General features: G+C 41.3%; 2 long non-coding RNA genes across 3 annotated transcripts in view; one reads left to right on the top strand and one right to left on the bottom strand.

The window, feature by feature from the left end:
* LOC134731048 (uncharacterized) overlaps positions 1 to 16041 on the top strand; it is a 29319-nt gene extending 13278 nt beyond the window's left edge. The window contains exon 2 of the long non-coding RNA XR_010113108.1: positions 15007 to 16041. This is a non-coding gene — a long non-coding RNA (uncharacterized LOC134731048). The remainder of the gene's footprint in view (positions 1 to 15006) is intronic.
* LOC134731047 (uncharacterized) overlaps positions 1 to 26567 on the bottom strand; it is a 99674-nt gene that overhangs the window by 54210 nt on the left and 18897 nt on the right. The gene's annotated exons all lie outside the window — the stretch shown is intronic.

Raw genomic sequence — 26567 nt, 5'->3', positions numbered from 1 at the left:
ATGAGTTCACGGGGCAAAGGAATTGAACAGCAGCCTCCTAATAGCCAGCCTTCTCTGTGATGTGGAAATAATTATCAGCATGTAAAAGACTATATATATATTCAACAATTCTGATCCCCTGAAAAATTCAAATCTACAACTGATTTGCTTCCTGGGCTCCTGAAAACAACTTTGTCAAAATTGTTCAGAAATATAATCAGCCAATCGTTGCCCCTTGGGGACGCAGGATAAAGCAAGTCAGCCATGACCAATGTGGAGTCGGCCGTGCACAATTACATGCAGACCTGCATGATATCGAGTTCCTGCTATGGTCCCTCCCCAGTCAGGCCCCCATTGCCTGGGCTGCAGCCAGAAGCATTCAGGCACAAGTCCATTCAACAAATACTTATTTAATTGTATTGGTGGTTAGAGGGTTGCAATTGATTAAGGTACATTAATGGATCCATGTCCTCCCTGTATCCAAGACTCTGCCATTTGTCTCTGCAGTTCCTCCCACTGAAGAATCGGAGTATATTTCTCCAGTCCCTAATGTTGGGTTTTGTAATGTGTCTAGCTTTGGCCACTGGAATATTAATCTGTATGACCAAAAACTTGGAAAGTGTGCATTCATTTGTGCTCACTCACTCCTGCTATCACCATGACAACAAGCCCAGGCCAGACTGCTGCTTCCAGCAGAAGATAAGAGACACCAAGAGCAAAGTCGAGCTTCCCAGACATGCTCATGCTAGATTGACCAATCCTCAGCTGACCCATAGATCCATGAAAATAAACGATTGTTGTATTAAGCCACTGAGATTTGGAGTGACTTGTTATGCAGCATTTTGTGAAAACAACTAACTGACACAAGGGTCACTGTCCTTTATCTCTGTAGATTTTAACCAATTTTAATAGCTACATGGAGATCTTCTAGTTGCCTTTATTTATAATGAATATGACTGTAGAGCTAGTTTGGCCTGACACTACCAGTAACCTACCCAGAAATTCAGAAATACTTTCTTCTCCAACCTGCCCCAACCAACCTTTTGTTTGTTTGTTTGTTTTTGGGTTCTCCCTCTTTGCCTAGGCAAGAGTACAAATGGTACAGTCAGAGCTCACTGTAGCCTCAAAATCCTGGGCTCAAGTGATCTTCCCCTTCAGCCTCCTATGTAGCTAAGACTACAGACATGTGCCACCATGCCTGGCTAATTTTTTTATTCTTTGCAGAGAGAGGGTCTCACTATATTGCCCAAGTTGGTTTCAAACTCCTGGCCTCAAGCAGTCCTCCTGCCTCACCCTTCCAAAGTGCTAGGATTATAGGCATGAGCCACCACACCCAGCCTCTTCTTCTTTTTAAATAGAAACCTTATTTTTTTCTGACAGTGGGTTGCTTTCTTTCTTTTTTTTTTTTTTTAAGAAAAAGTTGGCCCAGCCCCAGGGAATAAATTTTGACTGCTCTAAACAACTATAGACCAAGGGCCAAATCTGGCCCTCTGACTGTATAAATTAAGTTTTACTGGAATAAAACCAGGTCCGTTGATTTATCCATTGTCTACATACGCTTTTAGGCTACGATGGCACCACTGCGTCACTACAACAGAGGTTATTTAGACCAAAAGCCTAAAATATTACCGTTTGTCTCTTTATGGAAAAACTTTGCCATTCCCTAGTCTAAGGTTTAGATTCTGAGCTTATCATTTTATCCTACCCGCCCTCACCAGTGACTGGCTCAAAACAAGTCTGTAATTCCATTCTGACTGTTCTACTAAGGGAATTCCCTCTTCTTCTCATGCAGAGCTGATGAGGGTAAGTTGTATTAATAGGACATACGCTCAGGTTTTCTGAAAAATACTTTTATCTAGAAATGCATAGGAACATGGTGGTGCCTGAATGTACCATCCGGGGGCCTGGAGATTGACTCACCTGCCTCCACAGCTGGTGCTCACACTTACTACTGAGAGGCCTGAGGAAACGCCTGCCTACACACCACCAGAACCTGCATAGGTCACCTGGAGAACTAGAGATCAGCCTGCCACACACACCACCCAGGAGCCCAGTGGTGCACCTGCCCACCTGGCCCAGTGCTGCCACTGCCAGAAACCAAAGAAGCCACCTGGAGGCCCAGGGATTGGCTCACACAGACAGGCTATCATCAGTGCCCACAAACGCTGCCCATGGTCCCTACTATTGACACACCTGGTCCACCGCCACTACCACTGATGCTGAAGGACAAGACTTCCTGGCATCCCCATCCTCAGCAAAGCCTCACCACAGCCTCCAATAACAACTGCCGTCTGGCCAAGTGTGGTGGCTCACGCCTGTAATACCAGCACTTTGAGAGGCCGAGGCGGGTAGATCACGAGGTCAGGAGTTTGAGAGCAGCTTGGCCAACATGGTGAAACCCCGTCTCTACTAAAAATACAAAAAATAGCTGGTCATGGTTGCACGTGCCTATAGTCCAGGCTACTCAGGAGGCTGAGGCAGGAGAATTGCTTGAACATGGGAGGCAGAGGTTGCGGTGAGCTGAGATTGTGCCACTGCACTCCAGCCTGGTGAGAGAGTTAGACACCATCTCAACAACCACCAAAAAAAAAAAAAAACACTGCAGTCTAAGCCACTGAATGACTCACAGGCACCACTCATGCCAATTACAGCTGAAGGAATCATATGCAGACTATACCACTGTACCCACCCAGAATCAAAGCCAAAGTGTGATATCCAATGAACACTGTAGATACAGCTATAAGAAAAGGTCTTTCCCATATAAAAGCCAATCCATAAAATTGGAAGAAATGACTGTTATGTCAGAGGCACAGATAGTCACATAAGGATGCAAGAAATATGAAAAAGGAAACATAACATCTCCAAAGAAGCACAATAATTCTCCAGCAACAGATCCAATGAAAAGAAAATCTATGAAATGCCTGAAAAAATTTCAGAATAATGTTATTAAAGAAACTCAGGGAGATACAAGAGAACACAGATAATGAATACAAAAAAAAAAAAAAAAAAGAAAACAGGAAAACAATTCATGATCTGAATCACAAATTCAACAGAGATAGACAGCATAACAAAGAGCCAAACACAAATCCTGGAAGACAATAAATCATTGAAATAAATACAAAAGATAATTGACAGCTTTAACAATAGACTAGATCAAGCAAAACAAAGAATTTCTGAACCTGAAGACTGATCTTTTAAAATAATCCAGTCAGACAAAAAGAAAGAAAAAAGAATGAATCAAGGCTACATGACATATGGGAAACATATGTGACAAAAAACTGAAATTCTGGGAGTTCTGGATGGAGATGCGATTGGTAAAGGCATAGAAAACCTATTTAATGAAATAGTAACTGAAAACTTCCTGAATGCTTCCAAATGCAGGAAGCTCAAAGATTACCAAGTAAATACAACTCAAAAAGGTCTTCTCCAAGGCACATTATGGTAAAATTGTCAAAAGACAAAGAGAAAATGCTAAAAACAGGAAGAGAAAGGTATCAAGTCACTTATAAGAGAATCTCCATCAGGCTAACAGGGAATTTCTCAGCAGAAACCTTACAGGCTAGGAGAAAAGGGGATGTATATTACAAGTAAAAAATAAAAATAAAAAAATGTAAGCCAAAAATACTATACCCAGCAAAGCTATCCTTCACAAATGAAGGAGACTGGCATAGTGGCTCACATCTGCAATTCCAGAGACTCAGAAGGCTGAGGCAGTAGGACCATTTGATCCCAGGAGTTCAAGGCTGCAGTGAGCTATGATCATGTCACTGTACTCCAGCCTGGGTGACAGAGTGAGACTCCATTGCTAAAAAAAAAATAGTAATAATAAAAAAGTATTTCCCAGATAAGCAAAAGACTGTTTGTTTGTGTCTTGTTTGTTGCGGTCCTACAAGAAATGTTTAAGGGAATCCTACACTGGGAAGTGAAAGAACAATATCTACCATCATGAAAATACCTGAAAGTATAAAACTCACTGGTAGTTCAGACACACAAAGAACAAAGGATTCAAACATCACCACTAAAGAAAACCACCAAACTGCAACCATAAATAATGAGAGAAAAAAGGAACAAAGGTGTATTAGTCTGTTTTCACACTGCTGATAAAGACATACCTGACTGAGACTGGGCAATTTACAAAAGAAAGAGGTTTAATGGACTTACACTTCCACATAGCTGAGGAAGCCTAAGAATCACGTTGGAAGGCAAGAAGCAAGTCATGTCTCACATGGATGGCAGCAATCAAAGATAGAGCTTCTGCAGAGAAACTACCCTTTTCAAAACCATCAGACCTTGTGAGACGTATTCACTATCATGAGAACAGCATGGGAAAGACCTGACCCCATGACTCAATTACTTCCCACCAGGTCCCTCCCACAACATGTGGGAATTCAAGATGAGACTTGGGTGGGGACACAACCAAACCGTATCATTCTGCCCCTGGCCCTTCCCAAATCTCATATCCTCACATTTCAAAACCAATCATGCCTACCCAACAGTCCCCCAAAGTCTTAACTAAGTCCGGCATTAATTCAAAAGTCCACAGTCCAAAGTCTCATTTGAGACAAGGCAAATCCCTTCTGCCTATGAGCATGTAAAATCAAAAACAAGTTAGTTACTTCCTAGATACAATGGGGGTAGAGGCACTGGGTAAATACAGTCATTCCAAATGGCAGAAAATTGCCAAAACAAAGGGGCTACAGGACCCATGCAAGCCCAAAATCCAGTGGGGCAGTGAAATCTCAAAGCTCCAAAATGATCTCCTTTGACTCCATGTCTCACATGCAGGTCATGCTGATGTAAGAGGTGGCCTCCCATGGCCTTGGGAGAAAAAAGGCCACAGCTCCACTCCTGTGGCTTTGTATGGTTTAGACCCCCTACTGGCTCCTTTCACGGGTTGGCATTGAGTGTCTGCAGCTTTTCCAGGCACACAGTGCAAGCTGTCAGTGAATCCAGCATTCTGGGGTCTGGAGGATGGTGGCCCTCTTCTCAAAGCTCCACTAGGTGGCGCTGCAGTAGGGACTCTATGTGGGGGCTCCGACCCCACATTTCCCTTCTGCACTGCCCTAGTAGAGTTTCTCCATGAGTGCCCTGCCCCTGCAGCAAACTCCTGCCTGGATATCTAGGCATTTCCATACAACTTCTGAAATCTAGGCAGCAGTTCCCAAACCTCAATTTTTGACTTCTGTGCACCCACAGGCTCAACACTATGTGGAAGCTGCTAAGGCTTGGGGCTTGCACCCTCTGAAGCCACAGACCACGTTGTGCCTTGGCACCTTTTAGCTGCAGCTGGAGTGGCTAGGGCTCAGGCACCCTAGGCTGCTCACAACAGGGGTCCCTGGGTCCAGCCCACAAAACCATCTTTTCTTCCTAGGCCTCTGGACCTTTGATGGGAGGGGCTGCCATGAAGACCTGTGACATGCCCTGGAGACATTTTCCCCATTGTCTTGGGGATTCACATTTGTCTCCTCGTTACTTAAGCAAACTTCTGCAGCCAGATCGAATTTTTCTTGAAAAAATGGGATTTTCTTTTCTATTGCATTGTCAGGCTGCAGATTTTCCAAACTTTCATGCTCTGCTTCCCTTATAAAACTGAAGGCCTTTAACAGCACCCAAGTCATCTCTTGAATGCTTTGCTGCTTAGAAATATCTTCTATCAGATACCCTAAATCTCAAGTTCAAATACCCTATCAGATACCCTAAATCGTCTCTCTCAAGTTCAAAATTCCACAAATCTCTACAGCAGGGGCAAAAAGCCACCAGTCTCTTTGCTAAAACATAACAGGAGTCACCATTGTGCCAGTTCCTAACAAGTTCCTCATTTCCATCTGAGACAACCTAAGCCTAGACTTTATTGTCCATATAACCATCAGCATTTTGGGCAAGTCTCTAGAAAATCTCCTCCAAATTTTCCCACATTTTCCTCTCTCCTTCTCAGCCCTCCAAACTGTTCCAACCTCTGCCTGATTCCCAGTTCCAAAGTCACTTCCACATATTCAGGTATCTTTTAGCAACACCCCACTTCTGGTACTAATTTACTGTATTAGTCCATTTTCACACAGCTGATAAAGACACATTCAAGACTGGGAAATTTACAAAAGAAAGAGGCTTAATGGGCTTACAGTTGTACATTGCTGGGGAGGCTTCAAAATCATTGTGGAAGTCAAGGAGAGGCAAGTCATAGCTTACAGGGATGGCAGCAGGCAAAGAGAGAGCTTGAGCAGGGAAACTCCTCGTTTTAAAACCATCAGATCTCATGAGACTTATTCACTATTAAAAGAATAGCATGGGAAATACCTGCCTCCATGATTCAACTACTTCCCACTGGGTCCCTCCCACAACACATGGGAATTCAAGATGAGATCTGAGTGGGGACACAGCCAAACCATATCAAAAGGATATACAAAATAACCAGAAAACAATGAACAAAATGACAGGAATAAGTCCTCACCTATTAATAATAACTTCGAATATGGGTTAAATTACCTACCTAAAAGATAGAGACAGGCTTAATGGATAAAAAATGACCCAACAACATCTACAAGAAACTCACTTCACTTGTAAAGACACACACAGACTGAAAGTGAAGGGATGGAAAAAGATACACCACACAAACAGAAATCAAAAATAATCAGGAGTAGCTAAACTTACACCAGATAAAACAGACTTTAAGTCAAAAACTGTAAAAAGGACAAAGAAGGTCATTATATGGTAATAAAGGGATCAATTCAGCAACAATGTATAACAATTCCAAATATGCATGCAACCAACACAAGCGCATCCAGAGACATATAGCAAATATTATTAAATCTACATGGAGAGATAGAGTCCAATACAATGATAGTTGAGAACTTCAGTATCCTACTCTCAGCATTGGACAGTTCATCTAGACATAAAATCAACAAAGAAACATTAGATTTCAGCTGCACTTTAGACCAAATGGACCTAACAGTTATTTTCAGAATATTTCATCCAGCAGCAGCAGAATATACAATCATCTCATCAACACATGGAACATTCTCCAGGATAGACCATAGGTTAGGACACAGAACAAGGCTCAATAAAATTTTAAAAACTAAAATCATATCAAGTGTCTTCTCAGACCACAATGGAATAATACTTGAAATCAATAAGAAGAAGAAATTTGGAAACTGTACAAATACATGGACATTAAACATGCTATTGAATAATCATTGGGTCAATGAAGAAATTAAGATGGACATCAAAAATTTTTTTTAAACAGAAAATGGAAATACATCATGCAAAACCTATGGGATACAGCAAAAGCAATACTAAGAGGAAAGTTTATAGCAATAAATGCCTACACGAAAAAAGTAGAAAGATTTCAAATAAACAACCTAATGATGCATCTCAAGGAACTCAAAAAGCAAGAACAAATCAAACACACAATTAGTAGAAAGAAAAAAAAATAAATAACATAGCAGAACCAAATGCAACAGAGACAAAAAAAAATGCAAAGAATCAACAAGATAAAAGTTGGTTTTTTGAAAAGTTAAACAAAATTGATAAACCACTAGTGAGGCTAACCAAAAAAAAAAAAAAAAAAAGAGACCCAAATAAATACAATCAGAAATGAAAAAGGAGACATTGTAACTGTTACCAAAGAAATAAAAAGAATCATTAGAGGCTATTATGAACAATCATATGCTAACAAATTGGAAAACCTAGAGGAAAGGGATAAATTCCCAGACATACACAGCCTACCAAGATTGAACTAGGAAGAAACAGAAAAATGTGAACTGACCCAAAATGAATAGCAGGTTTTAATCAGTAACAAAAAGTCTCCCAAAAGAGAAAAGCCCTAGACTAGGCTTTTATGCTGATTTCTACCCAATTTATAAAGAAAAACAAACACCAATTCTTCTCAAACTATTCCCAAAAATTGAAGAGGAAGGAATTCTTCCTAACTCATTGTATAAGGCCAGCATTACCCTGATATCCAATCAAGACAAGGACACAACAAAAGGAGAAAACTACAGACCAATATTCCTAATGAACACAGATGGTAAAATTCTCAGCATAATACTACCAAGCCAAATCTAATGATGAATGTAAAAGATAATATACCATGATCAAGTGGGATTTATTCCAGGAATACAAAGATGGCTCAACATACACAAATCAATACATGTGATACATCACATCGACAAGATGAGAGGCAAAAACTATCTGATCATCTCAGCAGATGCAGAAAAATCACTCAGTAAAACTTACCATTCCTTCATGATGAAAACTCTCAACAAATTACGCATAGAAGGAACACTTAAACCTAAGAAAAGGCGTATATGACAAATCTACAGCTAACATCCTACTCACTGGGAAAAAATTGAAAAGCCTTTCCTCTAAGAACTGGAACAAGGGAAGGATGCTCACTTTCACCACTCTTATTCAATACAGTATGGGACATCCAAGCCAGAGTGATCAGACAAGATAAAGAAATAAAAGGCATCCAAATGGACAAAAGGAAGTCCAATTGTCTCACTTTGCAAATGACATAATCTTATACCTGTAAACAGAAAAACCTAAAGACTCTACCAAAAAACTCTTAAAATAAATTAGGCTGGGCATGGTAGCTCATGCCTGTAATCCCAGCACTTTGGGAGGCCAAGGTGGATGGATCACCTGAGGTTGGGGGTTTGAGACCAGCCTGGCCAACATGGTGAAACGCTGTCTCTATCAAAAATACAATTAGCCAGGCATGGTGGTAGGTGCCTGTAATCCCAGCTACTTGGGAGGCTGAAGCAGGAGAATCGCTTGAACCTGAGAGGTGGAGGTTGCAGTGAGCCAGGATTGCACCACTGCACTCCAGCCTGGAAAACAGAGTGAGACTCTCAAAAAATAAAAAATAAAAAACATTTTTAAAAACGGATGTATAATTCAGTAAAGCTTCAGGACACAAAATCAACATACAAAAATCAGTAATGTTTCTATATACCAGTAACAAACTAGCTAAAATAGAAATCAAGGAAGAAATTCTATTTACGATAGCTACAAAAATAAAATACCTAGGAATAAACTTAACCAAGGATGAGGAAAAAAAAAAAAAAGAAAAAAACCTCTACAATGAAAACCACAAAACACTGATAAAATAAATTGAGAAGGACACAAACAAATGGAAAGGCATCTTATGCTCGTGGGTTGGAATAACTAATACTGTTAAAATGACCATACTACCCGAAGCAATCTAGAGATTCAGTATAATCCCTATCAGTTATATTCTTCACAGAAACAGGAAAAAAAAAAAACCTCTGAAATTCATATGGAACCACAGAAGACCCCAAATAGCCAGAGCAATACTGAGCAAAAAGAACAAAGCTAGAAGCCTCACACTACCTGATTTAAAAATATACTGCAAAGAGGCCGGGCGAGGTGGCTCAAGCCTATATCCCAGCACTTTGGGAGGCCAAGGCGGGTGGATCACAAGGTCAGGAGAACGAGACCATCCTGGCTAACACGGTGAAACCCCGTCTCTAATTAAAAAAAAAAAAAAAATTAGCCAGGCGTGGTGGCGGGCATCTGTAGTCCCAGCAGCTACTCGGGAGGCTGAGGCAGGAGAATGGCATAAACCCGGGAGGAAGAGCTAGCAGTGAGCAGAGATCACGCCACTGCACTCCAGCCTGGGCGACAGAGCAAGACTCCATCTCAAAAAGAAAAAAAAAAAAAACATATATATATGTGTATATCTGTATATATGTATGTTATATGTATATATGTATGTATATACGTATATATGTATGTATATACGTATATATGTATGTATATACGTATATATGTATACATACGTATATATGTATGTATATACGTATATATATATGTGTATATACGTATATATGTATATATACACGTATATATGTATATATGCACATATATGTATATATACACGTATATATGTATATATACGTGTATATATATAAGTATATGTGTGTGTGTATATATATATATGTATATATATACATATATATATATTACAAAGCTATAGTAACCAAAACAGTGTATATTGGTATTAAAACAGACACAAAAACAAAGGAAACAGACTAAAGAATCCAGAAATGAATCCACATATTTACAGCTAACTGATTTTCAAGAAAGCTGTCAAGAACATGCATTGAATAAAGGACACCCTCTTCATTAAATGGTGCCAGGAAAACTAGATATCCAAACACAGAAGAATAAAACTATACCCTTGTCTCTCATCACTTACAAAAATAAACTCAAAATCAATTAAAGACTTAAATGTAACAGCCACAACTATAAAACTACTAGAAATAAACACAGGAGAAACGCTTGAGAACAAAGATTGTATGGCTAACACTTAAAAAGTACAAGCAACAAAAACAGACAAATGGGATTATATTAAACTAAATACCTTCTGCATATCAAATAAAACAATCAACAGAGTGAAAAGACAACACCCCTCCCTTACACCATACACAAAAATTAACTCAAGATGGCCTACAGACTTAAATGTAAAACTCATAACTATAAAAACGCTGAAGACAACCTAGGCAATACCACCCGGTACATAGTGATGGGCAAAGAGTTCATGGTGAAGATGCCAAACGCAATTGCCACAAAAGCAAAACTCGACAAATGGGATCTAATTAAATGAAAGAGCTTCTGCACAGCAAAAGAAACTATGAAAAAATAAACAGACATTTCTCAAAAGAAAATCTACAAATCACCAAGTTTATGAAAAAATATTCAACATCACTAATCATCACGGAAATGCAAATCAAAACCACAATGAGATATCATCTCACACTTGTTAGAATGGGTATTAAAAACACAAAGCACAACAATTGCTGGTAAGCATGTGAAGAAGAGAAAATTATTGTATATTGTTGGTGGGAATGTAAATTGGTACAGCCATTACGAAAAAAAGTACAGAGATTTCTCAAAAAACTAAGAACAGATCTACCATATGATCCAGCAATCCCACTCCTGGGTATATATCCAAAAAAAGATATCAGTGTATCAACGGGATACCTGTACCCCCATATTTACTGCAGCACTATTTACAATAGCCAAGATATGGAATCAATCTAAATGTCAATCAATGGATGAATGGATAAAGAAAATGGGAATATACACACAATAGAATAGTATTTAGCCATAAGAAAGAATGAAATCCTGTCATTTTCATCTAAATGGATGGAACTAAAGGTCATAACGTCAGGTGAACTAGGCCATGCACAGAAAGAAAACTATTGCATGTTCTCACTTATATGAGCAGCTTATGCTCCTGGAAATCAAAGCGGGGCCATGTTTCAGGTCAGTAGGGTCAGGGATAGAGACCACAGTTATGGACTTGTGTGCCCTGGAGCTCTATAAAATTGATATCATGGAGATAAAGAGTAGAATGATAGTTACCAGAGGGTGGGAATAGGAGGGGTTTGAAAAGAGGTTGATTAATAGGTATAAAAATATATAATAGAAGGAATGAGATCAAGTGTTTATTATCACAGAAAGTGACAACAATTTATTGTATATTTCTTTTTTTTAATTTCAATAGTTTTTAGGGAACAGGTGGTATTTGGTTACATGGATAAGTCCCTTAGGGGTGATCTCTGAAATTTTGGCATACCCATCAGCAAAGCCGTTTACCCAATGTATAGTCTTTTATCTCTCACCCCTTCCCACCTTCCCCCTGAGCCCCCAAAGTCCACTGTTTCATTCTTGTGCCTTCGCATCATCATAGCTTAGCTCCCACTTAAGAGTGAGAACATGCAATGTTTGGTTTTCCATTCCTGAGTTACTTCATTTGAAATAATGGTCTCCAACTCCATCCAGGTTTTTATGAATGCCATTATTTTATTCCTTTTTAAGGCTAAGTAGTATTCTATGGTATACATATATATAACACATTTTCTTTATCCACAAATTGATTGATGGGCATTTTGGGCTGGTTCTATAGTTTTGCAAATGTGAATTCTGCTGCTGTAAACATGTGTGCAAAAGTATCTTTTTCATACATTGACTTCTTTTCCACTGGGTAGATACCTAATAGTGGGATTGCTGGATCAAAAGGTAGATGTACTTCTAGTTCTTTAAGGAATGTCCATATTGTTTTCCATAGTGCTGGTACTAGCTTACATTCCCACCATCAGTGTAAAAGCGTTGTCTTTCACCACATCCATGCCAACATCAATTTTTGTGTTTTTTTTGTTTTGTTTTGTCTTTTGTTTTTTGTTCTTTTGAGATGGAGTCTCACTCTGTCACCCAGGCTGGAGTACAATGGTGCTATATCAGCTCACTGCAACCTCTGCCTCCCGGGTTCAGGCAATTCTCCTGTCTCAGCCTCCTGAGTAGCTGGGATTACAGGCAACTGCCACCATGCCCGGCTAATTTTTATATTTTCAGTAGAGACTGGGTTTCACCATGTTGGTCAGGCTGGTCTCAAACTCCTGACCTCGTGATCCGCCCACCTTGGCCTCCCAAAGTGCTAGGATTACAGGCGTGAGCCACCGCGCCCGGCCCTCTTTTTGTTTATTTTACACGTGGTATTGCATTGTGGTTTTGATTTGCATTCCCCTGGTAATTAGTGATGTTGAGCATTTTTTCATATGTTTGTTGGCCATTTGTATATCTTCTTTTGAGAATTGTCTATTCATGTCCTTGGCACATTTTTTGATGAGATTATTTTTTTTCTTGCTGATTAGAGTTCCCTGTAGATTCTGGACATTAGTCCTTTGTCAAATGCAGTTTGTGAAAATTTTCTCCCACTCTGTGGGTGATCTGTTTACTCTGCTGATTATTTCCTATGCTGTGCAGGAGGCTTTTAGTTTAATTAAGTCCCATCTGTTTATCTTTGTTCCTGTTGTATTTGCTTTTGGGTTCTTGGTCATTAACTCTTTGCCTAAGCCAATGTGTAGAAGCATTTTCCAATGTTATCTTCTAGAATTTTTATGGTTTCAGACCTTAGATTTAAGTCTTTGATCCATCTTGTGTTGATTTTTGTATAAGGTGAGAGATAAGGATCCAGTTTTATTCTTCTACATGTGGCTTGCCAATTATCCCAGCACTATTTGTTGTATAGGGTGTACTTTTCTTACTTTGTTTTTGTTTACTTTGTCGAAGATCAGTTGGCTGTTAAGTATTTGGCTTTATTTCTAGGTTCTCTACTCTGTCCCATTGGTCATGTGCCTATTTTTATACCAGCACCATGCTGTTTCGGTGACTATAGCTTTGTAATATAGTTTGAAGTTGGGTAATGCGATGCCTCTAGATTGGTTCTTTTTGCTTAGTTTTGCTTTGGCTTTGCAGACTCCTTTTTAGTTCCAAATGAATTTTGGCATTTTTTTTTTCTAGTTCTATAAAGAATGATGATGGTATATTGATAGGAACTGCATTGAATTTGTAGACTGCTTTTGACAGTATGGTCATTTTCACAATATTGAGTCTACCCATCCATGAGCATGGAATGTGTTTCCATTTGCTTGTGTCATCTATGATTTCTTTCAACAGTGTTTTGTAGTTTTCCTTGTAGGGGTCTTTCACCTCCTTGGTTAGGTATATTCCTAAGTATTTTATTTTTGCAGCTATTATAAAAGGGTTTGATTTGAATCTCAACCTGGTAGATGTTGGTGTATAGCACTGCTACTGATATGTGTACATAGATTTTGTATCCTGATAAATAGATTTATTGTGTATTTCTAAATAGCAATAAGATTTGAAATATTCCCAACACAAAGAAATGATCAATGTTTGAGGTGATTAATATCCTAAAGACCCTGATTTGATCATTATACATTGCATGCATGTACCAGAATCTCACATGGACCCCATAAATGTGTACAATTATTCTCTATCAAAAACATTATTTTAAGAAACATGCAGGAATACACTGTACCTCTTCCTTGCTGTGTCTGGATATTGTCACATGAGGACTTGACATGCGGATTGTGGCACCCTCTGTGACCAAGAGCAGAAGACAACAGCAGCATAGAAACCTCAAATGGAAAACCTAACATCTCAAGCTACTAATTTAGCCAACCTTGGCATCAGCTATCTCTGGTCTTAGTACATGAGGTGATAAGCCCCCACTGTTCAAGTTGGGTAGCCATCAATTGCTGCAGAATAGAAGTTAATGAGGCTTCCTCCTCCTGGATCCCCTACTCGACCCTGACATACCCATTCAGTCACAGACAGAAAGGGAAGCACAGGGTAAGGAGACCTGGCTGACTGTGCCAGACGCAAATCTTACCTGTCCTGCTTAGAAAACTCAAAGCTCAATTGGTTAAACAAAAAAAGGAAAAAGACAATAAGGAGTATAGCACTCCCCAGATGCAACTTAATCTAACACTCTATACTTTAGATTTTCTAGACATACATAGAAATCAGACCACTACTTCTGCAGAACATTTTACTGGTAAAAAGAAAAGCCCACATGAGGGAAAACTGATTTGGTGGAAAGACAACAAAAACAAAACATGGGAAATCGGTAAGGTGATAACATGGGGGAGAGGTTTTGCTTGTGTTTCACCCGGAGAAAATCAGCTTCCTGTTTGGATACCCACTAGACATTTGAAGTTCTACAATGAACCCATCAGAGATGCAAATGAAAGTGCCTCTACAGAGACAGAAAATCCGCAATCGAGCATCATCGACTCGCAGGGTGAACAAAATGGTGATATCAGAACAGATGAAGTTACAATCCACCAAGGAAACGGCACATGTGGAGAGTCAGAGAGAGGAAGGGAAAGAAAAAGAGACAGAGATCAGAGAGAAACACAGAAAGTGAGACTGGGGAGAGAGATAGTGTAAAAGAGAGAGAGAGAGAGACCGTAAGAGAAGGGAGACAAAGAGATAAAAGGTGCGAGTGAGCAGGTGAGGAGAAAGACTGAAAACTAGGAGAAACAGCAACTAAGACACAAAGGAGGTGGGAGACTGCCCGGGTGCCGCAGCACCCACACCGTCCTCTTGCCCCCGTCACTTGGGTTAAAACCACCGGAAATTCCACTATTGCAAATTTTGTATTAATCCTTGTATGTCTGTACTTTCTATTTTTAGTCTACAGGTGTATTCAGCAGCTCCAGAGAGACAGCGACCAGCGAGAAGGGGCCATGATGATGGTGGTGGTTTTGTCAAAACGAAAATGGGGATATGTAGGGAAAAGAAAGAGAGATCAGACTGTTACTGTGTCTACATAGAAAGGGAAGACATAAGAGACTCCATTTTGAAAAAGACCTGTACTTTAAACAATTGCTTTGCTGAGATGTTGTTAATCTGTAGCTTTGCCCCAGCCACTTTGCCCCAACCACTTTGACCCAATCTGGAGCTCACAAAAACATGTGTTGTATGAAATCAAGGTTTAAGGCATGTAGGGCTGTGCAGGACGTGCCTTGTTAACCAAATGTTTGCAAGCAGTATACTTAGTAAAAGTCATCACCATTCTCTCGTCTCAATAAACCAGGGGCACAATGCACTGCGGAAAGCCGCAGGGACCTCTGCCCTTGAAAGCTGGGTATTGTCCAAAGTTTCTCCCCATGTGATAGTATGAAATATGGCCTCGTGGGATGAGAAAGACCTGACGGTACCCCAGCGCGACACCCATAAAAGGTCTGTGCTGAGGTGGATTAGTCAAAGAGGAAAGACTCTTGCAGTTGAGATAGAGGAAGGCCACTGTCTCCTGACTGCCCCTGGGAACTGAATGTCTCGGTATAAAACACGATTGTACATTTGTTCAATTCTGAGATGGGAGAAAAACCGCCCTATTGTGGGAGGCGAGACATGTTTACGGCAATGCTGCCTTGTTATTCTTTACTCCACTGAGATGTTTGGGTGGAGAGAAACATAAATCTGGCTTACGTGCACGTCCAGTCATAGTACCTTCCCTTGAACTCCATTATGACATAGATTCTATTGCTCACATGTTTGTTGCTGACCTTCTCCTTATTATCACCCTGCCCTCCTACTACATTCCTTTTTGCTGAAATAATGAAGATAATAATCAATAAAAAACTGGGGGAACTCAGAGGCCGGTGGCAGTGCAGGTCCTTAGTATGCTAAGCGCCGGTCCCCTGGGCCCACTGTTGTTTCTCTATACTTTGTCTCTGTGTCTGATTTCTTTTCTGTCTCTCATCCCACCCGACAAGAAATACCCACAGGTGTGGAGGGGCAGGCCACCCCTTCAGTATGAGATTAGAGGCATGAATAACCCCACCTGGCCACCTAACTCAGTCTTGAAAGGCCAGAAGTGATGCTGGAACTTTCTTCCTCTGTGGGTTAAAAAGGGAAAATTAGGGAGAACACAAGGCATGAGAGATGCAGCGATGGATATGTCTATATGGAGATTCTGTCTGCATCCAGTAGAAAAATGCATCTCTAGGCACCAGGTTTAAGAGCGAAAACCTGGAGTCTTGTCTGTTAGCATTCTCCTTCCCCACAAACCAGAGAGGGAATCCATTTGCTCTAGCACACGCGGATGTAGGAAATGTCACATTCCTATTTCTGTAACTTCAGTTAAATCAGCTCTGAGTCCCTGGATGCCTGGCAGGTGGAGAATTCAATCTTGTCGTTACCAGCATTCCTTTTCCTTCTCCATGGGCTTATGTAAGAATTCTGGGCTTACACACTGTTGGAAAGCCAAGTAGGAACTACATCCCCCGAACTCTCCATTCTTCCAGCTGCTCATGATCCATCAACCTTCTTTGGGCCACCTGCTATAGCAAGACCCTCCTCACAGCATCATTCCACTGACCCACAGGCTCAGCCCCAAGGACCCTCACTAGAACAGGTCTCCACTATGCATAGGAAGTCACAAAAACCTTCTCTTCATCTTGGCTTCCTCTGATATCCAGCCACTCCCCCACTTCTCATCTTAAACACAGATGGCAGCTCCTTCCCATCGTTCCAAAACTGAGGGATTGTCCAACCAAATTCTCTGCAGACACCAAAGCTTCACCCGTCCTCTTCAGGGAGGTGATGCAAGGGCATCTGATATCTTTGGAAGCCCAATTCTGGCCTCTCTTTGGGGTGGGCTGAGAGTGGGAACTAGACTCTCTTTTCCAAATGCCATGTGTATCTTGTTCATCATTACATTATCTCCAATGCCTGGCACATAGTAGGCACTACAGACTGACACATAGTAGGTGCTACTAGTGTCTGTATAATGGGACTCTTGAGGTTGAAGCTATTAGCAGAAACCTGCCAAGCAAAAAGATGGAAAACCAACCACCAAAAAAAAAAAAAAAAAAAAAAAAAAGAAAAGAAAACAATCGTGGCTTTGAGCTCTAAACACACAAGACACCAGCCCAAGTTTGGGCAATTTTAATACAACAGCCATTTTGCCTGCAAACAAACTGGCACTGGAAACCTCCCTATGCCTCTTAAAGAGAACCAGTTTCCCTTTCTCTAAGTGGGCAGCATTTCTCCCCGGTGGCAGTACCGAGCCCACTGCCACCAGCAAACGACTGCAGCCAGGAGCAAAGAGCTTGATAGTTTGAAGAATAGATCTTATAGGGAAAAACAAAGTAACGTCCACATAAATCTGGAACTACCACCACTTTCCAGAGGCCAAATCCCATTTGTAAATTCTCTTGCGTGTCAAGCACCTTGCAGTCAGCTCAACTACACACTTTTGGGATTCATTGCAGAGAAGAGTGAAGGTTATCTGCAAAATAAAGGAACCACGGCTCAGAATTCCCAGAGCAATCCATGACAGAGGAGGTGAGTAGAAAAGGGAAGGGTGAAGTCAAAGGAGAGAAGTCAATGAGTTGGCCAACACCAAGCAAGGATCATGGGACCCTCTCCACGGCCCCACATCTCAAATGAAGTCAACAAAACCCATCAATGCTTGGTGTAAGTGTTGTATGCTCCTGGAAATGAAAGCAGGGGCCACATTTCAGGTCATTAGGGTCGGGGGTAGAGGCAGCGGTCATGGACTTGTGGGCCCTGGAGGATGGGATGATTCTGAGACATTGAATCCCTACACTGATCTCAGTAGAAATCTCAGGTAGGGCTTCAACATTCGTGGACAAAGGACTCTGTGGGCCTGAGAGCAACAGCCTTGGTGCATGTCCAAGCTCCATCAATCCCAACTGGGGCTTTGAACAAGTTATTTTTTTAACTAACGTTATTTTAATTGACAAATCAGAATTGTACCCATGTATGTGATGTTTTGGTACGTGTATACAATGTGGGATGATTAAATCAAACTAATGAACACGTCCATCCCCTAATTTACCGACAATTTTCATGATGCGACATTTGAAATGTGCCCACTTAGTTGTTTTGAAAGATACATTATTATTGACTATAGTCACGCTGCTGTGCTATAGATTTCAAAACATATAATCCAGCAACCCAACTTCTGGATATAGACCAAAAAAAAAAAAAAATCAAAATCAATATGTCGAAGGGATCCCTACATTCCTATGTTCACTGCAGCTCTATTCACAATACCCAAGATATAGAATCAACCTAAGTGTCCATCAGTGGATGAAAGGGTAAAGCAAATGTACTATATACACACAACGGAATACTGTTAACCCTTAAAAAAGAAAGAAATCCTGTCATTTTCAACAACACAGATGAACTTGAAAGACATTGTGTTAAGTGAAATAAGCCAGGCACAGAAAGACAGATACTGCATGGTTTTACTGATATGTGGAATCTAAAGAAGTTGAACTCACAGAAATAGAGAGTAGGACAGTGGTTATCAGGGGCTGGGGTGAAGGAAAGGGAGGGGATGGGAGTCACTGGTCAAAGGGTACGAAGTTTCCAATAGGAAGAATAAGTTTTAAACAAGCTAAACTCCTCTGAAAGCTCAGTTCCTCATCTGTAGAGCACGGATACATCATTAACCTTCTAAGGATGTTGCTGTGAGAGTAAGAGATGATGTTCAGCACAATACCTAACGCACAGTCAGGTCTCCTTAAGCTTGAACCTGCATCGCCATGACCTCTACATCTCAGGACAGAAAGGCTCACAGCCAGTGTCTCAGTTCCCAATGAAAAGTGGATCCCAGACCAGGCTGAACAGCAGGATCCCTAGGGGATATCCCACCCTACTGAGTCAGAATCACCAGAGGTAGAACCTGGGTATGTATGTATGTGTATGTGTATGTGTGTGTGTGTGTGTGTGTGTGTGTGTGTGTGTGTGTGTGTGTGTACAAGAGACAGGGTCCCACTCTGCAGTCCAGGCTGGAGTGCAGTGTCACAATCATAGTTCACTGCAGCCTCAAATTACTACTGGCCTCAATCCATCCTCCCGTCTCAGCCTTCAGAGTAGCTGAGACTACAGGCGCATGCCACCAAGCCCGGATACTTTTTTTTTTCTTCCTTTTGGAGAGAGTCTCACTCTGTTGCCCAGGCTGGAGTGCAATGGTGCAATCTTGGCTCACTGCAACCTCTGTCTCCCGGGTTCAAGTGATTCTCATGCCTCAGCCTCCTGAGTAGCTAGGATTACAGGCATACACAACCACACCAGCCTAATTTTGCTCTTTCATTGTTGTTTCTTGTTTGTTTTTCACAAATAGGACTTCTTATTTGCTACTGATTTAAGTCTGAACTTTAAACGGATTCTTGGACTGGTGGTTCATATCCATCAGCTCATTCAACTTTAGCATGTGTGTGTCTCGTCCCTAGTGGGTTTTCCAGAACTACTACCGTCACCACGAAGCTCCATGCCTTTCAAATCCATGGTTCTCCAGCATTTTTACTTTTCTAATGAAGACATCATGGAGAGGATAGATTAGCAAGCCTTTTCTATAACTTTTCCAATGTTGTCTGGAATCAATTTATTGACCACTTCTTTCAAGTCATTTGTCTGCACCTCTCAGGTCATGATTTCCATCATCTTCTTCTGGATTTGGCAGACTGCTGTTGCTGAGCATAAGAGGTCTTCAGTATCTGATTGTTGTGTTTTTTAGTAAAACCAACACAAAACAGAAGAAAGAAGTAACCATCGGTAGTCTTGACATCAACATGAGCTTCAATCATTGTTGAACATTTTTCAACCTTGGAACATATTTTGTCACAGGTAAGACCCATGGCATTGAAGTTAGTCAGGCAGCTTTTGCCCTGAACATCTTCAGTAATCAGCTTGAATTTTCTAAATGCAACCTCATCATTCTGCAAATCAGCAAGACTCACTTCAAACAGAAGACCCTTCAAACCATCAGATGCAATTTGGGTTCCTTGGGTCCTGGCGACCAAGTCTTTCCAGTATTTCTTATATTGAACATAGCAGGTGCTTTCACATCATACTGATCTTTCTTAGAGAATGGACCAACTACTTCCTTCTTAACTCCCTTTTTGCCACCTTTCATAAGCCACTTGTTCTTAACAACCGCCATGGTGCTGCTCGGAGTACCAAAAGGCTAAATTTTATATTTTTGGTAGAGATGGGATTTCAGGATGTTGGCCAAGCTGCTCTTGAACTCCTGATGTCAGGTGATCTGCCCGCCTCTGCCTCCCAAAGTGCTGGGATTACAGGTGTGAACCACTGCACCCAGCTGTTATTTATTTTTTCTTTTTTTGTACAGACAGGGTCTTGCCATGTTGCCAAGGCTGGCCTGGAACTCCTGGTCTCAAGCAATCCTCCCACCACAGCCTCCCAAAGCACTGGGATTTCAGGTGTGAGCCACCATGCCCAGCCTGGAATCTATTTTTAAAGCCAATCAAGTGTTGAATAAAATTGCAACTTGGGCTCCTTTTTCTTTGCATTTTTTACATTTCAATGGTTTTCAATATATTCAGAGATATACACAAACATTACCAGTCAATTTTAGAACATTTCATGACCTCAAAAAGAAACCTCATACCCTTTAGCTAACACCCCCATCCTCCCATGCCCCTACCAGCCCTAAGCAACCATTAATCGACTTCCTATTTCTGTAGATTTCCATCTGAATGAAATCATGTAGAATGTGATCTTTCACCTGTTTTGAAGGTTCATCCACGCTGTAGCGTATGTACTTTCCTCTTTTTTGTGATCAAATAATATTCCACTATGTGGGCAGAAAAGAATAGGTGTATCTCTTCATCTGGTGATAGGCATTTGGATTAATTCTCTCTTTGGGTTATTAGGAGTGTTGCTACTGTAATTATTCATGTACAAAATTTTGTGTGGACCTGTGCTTTCATTTTTGAATACAAAAATATGGCGCATCTCCAAGGAAGACATACAAGTGGCCAACAGGCACATGAAAAGATGCTCAATGAAATTCATCATCAGGGAAACAGAAATCAAAACCACAATTAGATACCACTTCATACCCATAAGCATGGCTAGAATCGAAGATAGAGAAAATTGGCCTAGTGCAGTGGCTCATGCCTGTAATCCCAGCACTTTGGGAGACCGAGGCAGGTGGATCACCTGAGGCCAGGAGTGTGAGACCAGCCTGGCTAACATGGTAAAACCCTGTCTGTACTAAAAAAAATACAAAAATTAGCCAGGCCTGGTGGCAGGTTCCTATAATCCCAGCTACTCGGGAGGCTGAGGCAGGAGAGTAACTTGAATCTGGAGGCAGAGTTTGCAGTGAGCTGAGATTGTGCCACTGCACTCCAGCCTGGGCGACAGAGCAAGTCTTTGTCTCAAAAAAAAAAAAAAAAAAAAAAAAAAAACCCAGAAAATAACAAGTGTTGGTGAGGATGCAGAGAAACTAGAACCTTCATACACAGCGGTAGGAATTAAAATGGTGTAGCCACTGTGAGAAACAGTTTAACAACTTCCCAAACAATTCTACATAGAGTTACCAAATGACCCAGCAATTGTACTCCTAGACATAGGCCCAACTTGGGCTCTTTCAATCTATGGAAAATGAAGTATGGGTACTTGGCAAGAACAAAGAGGGAGAGAGGCAGAAATGCTGCCATGAGGGCACATTGATTGGTCTATAGTACACATGGCTTCTACTGCAAATGGTCTCTAAATGACTTCATCAGTTGCTCCGAAAAAAAGTCACCCTCTGCTCCAATCGTGGAGGAAGAAGTATGGATTGGACCTGGTGAGCCACGGTAAGACTGACGGCTAAACTTCATGAATGATGAGGGGATTTGCACGTATAATCTTGATTGTACATCAAATCTTGATTTTTTATTTTATCCACTGTCTTTGAAAACCTAACTCTTGACTAAGAACTGACTTTCCTGTACTTGTTGACTCTAAGTAAATTTCCAATTCCACATAGTCCAAAGATGATGTGCTGAGAAATCTCTCAAAGGAAAAATGCTAAGAATACAGGCAGAGTTATGCGACAAATTTTTCACAATTAACAGAAATTGCACTTGTGGGTATGAAGCACAAAACATTTTCATGGGTAAAGAAAAAAGTGTTCTTCATTCTAGTAGACGCTGCAGGATGAGGCCGATCTAGGTGTCTGCCCAGCCAGACCTTGGGCTCTTACCTAGTTTGTGTTAGAGTCAACTCTGAGGGAGTCTGTATTTCGGTCATCTTTTTTTTTTTTTTTTTTTTTGACATGGAATCTTGCTCTGTCTCCCAGGCTGGAATGCAGTGGTGTGATCTCAGCTCACTGAAACATCTGCCTCCTGGGTTCAAGCGATTCTCCTGCCTCAGCTTCCCAAGTAGATGGGACTACATGTGCATGCCACCATGCCTGGCGAATTTTTGTATTTTTAGTAGAGATGTTTCATCATGTTGGCCAGGCTGTGCTCAAATTCCTGCCCTCAAGTGATCCGCCTGCCTTGGCCTCCCAAAGTGCTGGGATTACAGGCATGAGCCACCATGCCCGATCTCAGTCATCTTTTATCCTCCACGCCTGGCAAGTTCTAGACACACTGTGGTTCCATATAAGTTTGTTGAATAAACAGAAGACAGAAAGTGGGAACTCTGGAAGTAGAGAAGATTCCAGAAATTGTGCATATTTCCCAGAGACTGTGGCCCAATTCCTCAGTACTGCCAGAGTTTTCTCTATCTCAACTCAAACCTTGTGTGTGGGCCCAGGCGCAGCGGCTCACACCTGTAATCCCAACACTTTAGGAGGCTGAGGTGCACAGATCACTTGAGGCCAGGAGTTTGAGACCAGCCTGGCCAACATGGTGAAACCCCGTCTCTACTAAAAATACAAAAATTACCCAGGCATGGTGTTGTGCACATGTAGTCCCAGCTACTCAGGTGGCTGAGGCACAAGCATTGCTTGAACCCAGGAGGCGGAGGTTGCAGTGAGTCACGATTATGCCACTGTACTCTAGCCTAGGCAATAAAGCAAGACTGTCACAAAAGAAAAAAAAAAAAAACCCTTAAGTGTGGGCCTTGTTACAGAATTAATGTTTATATGGACAATATGTACATGGGTGTATATTAAGAGCATGAGTCATCCACAAGATTTTAGCAAAGTCCATTTGGAAAGCTCAATGCTTTGGGCTTCCACTTGCTTTGCTGCCTCTGTCCTCAGAAGGAGGCTTCATCCTTCCATGTAACCAGCAAATCCTTTATGCAGAGATGTACACAACACACTCCTCTCCTTGGCTATGACACCTTGAAAGGGTACTCTTGGTGGCCCCTGGTGCTCATTTCAGAGTAGTTCAAATTAAGGTGATCAGCTTTCATGCCAATCACTCTACAAATTACTCCTATTATGACCAATTTTTCTAAATGCTTTATTGAATTACTTAAAGAAATGTGCACATAGAAGAGGTCAACACAGTACTTTTCTTACAAACTGAACATACTGGCCAGACGCAGTGGCTCATGCCTGTCATCCCAGCACTTTGGGAGGCCGAGGTGAGCAGATTGCTTGAGCCCAGGAGCTTGAGACCAGCCTGGGCAACATAGTGAGACAACCCTCTCTACAAAAAATAAATAAATAAAAAATTAGGCAACTGTGGTGGCACATGCCTGTAGTCCCAGCTACTAGGGAGGGCTGAGGTGGGAGGACTGCTGGAGCCCAGGAGGCAGAGGCTGCAGTGAGCCATGACGGTGCCACTGGGCTCCAGCCTAGGTGACAGAGCAAGATCCTGCCTCAAAATCAACAACAACAACAACAAAAAAACTGAACATCTCCATATTACTGACACCCAATTCAAGAAACAAAATATTACAGCCCCTTCCAGGATATTCCTGGGGTCTCTTCCATCTCTATTAACCCCTAACCTATTTCACCTGACATTGTACTTTATGAAAGCAGCAGTTCTCAGATGGGGCTATTTTGCCCCCTGGGGACATTAGGGAATATCTGGAGACACTGGGGGCTGTGTCTACTTGGGGAGAGTTGTGTTACTGCCTCCAGTGAGTCCAGGGATCCAGGGATGCCGCTCAACATCCTGAAATGCACAGGGAACCCCCACACATACAACAGAGAAATTGCTGAGCCAAAATGTCAGCAGTGTCACAGCTGACACCCTGATATACACACTATCACACAGTATCTGCTCTTTCGTGCTCAGGATCTTTTTCATTCTAATGATCTCATAGGAAACAGAAATGTCATTTAGAGGTAGGTAGAGTGCAATACAAAGAAGATCCAGAGGTTTTTTGTTTTGTTTTGTTTTGTTTTGTTTTTTAATCAGCCTGGTGCCTTTAGAGCTAGGATTTAGTTTCCATTCTTTCTGTCTCATTTTCAAGTGATTTTTTCTTCAAATGGCATCTACTGGGCTCAAGAACCGGAGACCCCCACAAAGCTGAGATTCACATGGGAATTTTGTACACACCCACACAGGTATACACTGCCATTTACTTGCAGACATCCACCCACAGATACACACATCCGGAGACCAAGACAGAACGCAAACTCCACCATAAAAGCACGGTTCCCCAAACAGGAGAAAAGCACCATTCACTCCAGGGAGGTACCTATTTGTTTAATTCAGCCTCCGATAATCAGGCTGTTGCCAAGCCCAGCTCTGAAAGTCTTCCCCTCTAGGAAAGAGAGATGGATTTTTTCTTTACTCAAGAATATAGATTAAAAAAACAAACACTTCTGCATCTCAAAGCAGTCTCTACCTCCTGAGCTACACATATTGATCAGCATTTTATTGTCAATTTTCTTTTATTTGAATTGGAGAAAAATATAACTTAGTTATGTTCTTACTGACAGTTTGGAATCAGTTACACTAAATCCAATTCTCTGGGTTCTCATGATTAAGTTGTTTAATTTGGGGGACAACAAAGCAAAAGTATTGGTCGTGTTTTAATTTAATTAGTACAGGATATATCTAAGGGTTTGCAGTATCACTGTAGCAAGAAGCTCATTCTGCAGTAAAAGGGGGGGTTCTGCCACTAGGATTGAGTGAGGGTGGTTCATGGCTGCACCGTTTCATCAATGTCTCTTCAAGAGTCCATGGAATGTGGAATGGGAAAGACTGAAATAGTGCAAGTCTTGGCTAAGCTTCTATTAAGGGGTGTTAGGAGCTGATAAAATAACCTGGTCTTTATAGACATCCCACACTGTAGTTCTCTAAGCTACAGATTCTCAGATTTTTCTATTTTATAAACAAGTAAAAATATTTTTTTAATTTGAGAACCAACATAAGGTTGCTATCTTTTTTTTCTTTTGGGTAAGAAGGAACTTTTTTAAACTACCAGTTACACACACACACACACACACACACACACACACACACACACACACAGAAATTCCACCATGATTAGTCAGAATAGGTGAGGTTTTGCTGCAATAACAAACAACTCCTAAATCTTGGTAACTTCAAACATCAGAAGTTGTTTTTCTCACTCATGCTTCATCTGCAGGGAGGTGTGGGGTGCTCTGTTTCCCATCAAACTTGCCCTAAGACAGAGGTTAATGGGGGTTGCAATACCTCGAGTATCACCAAGCAGGGAACAGAGGGAGAAGAATGTTAGGAGTCTTGTACTAAGAATTAAACGCTCCAGGCTAGAAGTCTAACATTGCACCTCTGCCCCCAGCCTCTTGGCCAGTACTAGCCACATCCCCTCCCCCACCACAGGGAAATACATGAAGACAGGAGAATTGGATACATTACAAATTTCTACCCCATGGCATTTCATAAAAGAGAAAAAAAATGCCAATACAAAAATGTTTTAATAGAATAGAATATATACATTTTTAGAATAAAGAACAATCCTCCAAAAAGGACAGCTGGTGGTCTTTCACTGGTGGGCACATTTCTGTGACATTGTCTCTGTTTTTCCATTTTATCCTTGACCTATGAACATTTTATACAGATGGCCAAAAGAACACCATTTGGGGACCACTGCTCTAATCAGGTGATGAAAACGGCCCCAAGAACAGAGCACAGTCTCTTTAGCAAAGACCCAGCAGGGCCAGGGTGACCATGTTCTCACCATCAATGTGCAGACATCCACCTGCAGCATCCTCACATCCCAACATCAAACAGTGGCTCTTTATAGCTTGATTCTAATGCCCTTTGATCTTCATCATCATTGTAAAGCTCTCTGGCCCCAAGATCTAACATCGCCACTCTAGCTACATCCTGCAACTGTTCACCTCTCCTGCCTCCTCATCCCTCTAAACTTCTCTTCACAACCTCATGTTTACTTCTTGCTTTACCTTCCTGCTCAGCCTGGACCTTACAGTCACCTTCTTCTTGTAATGTGCTCCTAAACTCTTTCTTCCCTTCCTTCAACCACACCCACCTGGAAAATCTCCATACCCTATTGATGACTTGCCT

Source organism: Pan paniscus, chromosome 7 (assembly GCF_029289425.2).
Source record: "Pan paniscus chromosome 7, NHGRI_mPanPan1-v2.0_pri, whole genome shotgun sequence".
Classification (NCBI taxonomy): domain Eukaryota; kingdom Metazoa; phylum Chordata; class Mammalia; order Primates; family Hominidae; genus Pan; species Pan paniscus.
Note: the sequence above shows the minus strand (reverse complement) of the source record. Positions and strands in the feature narration are given on the sequence as shown.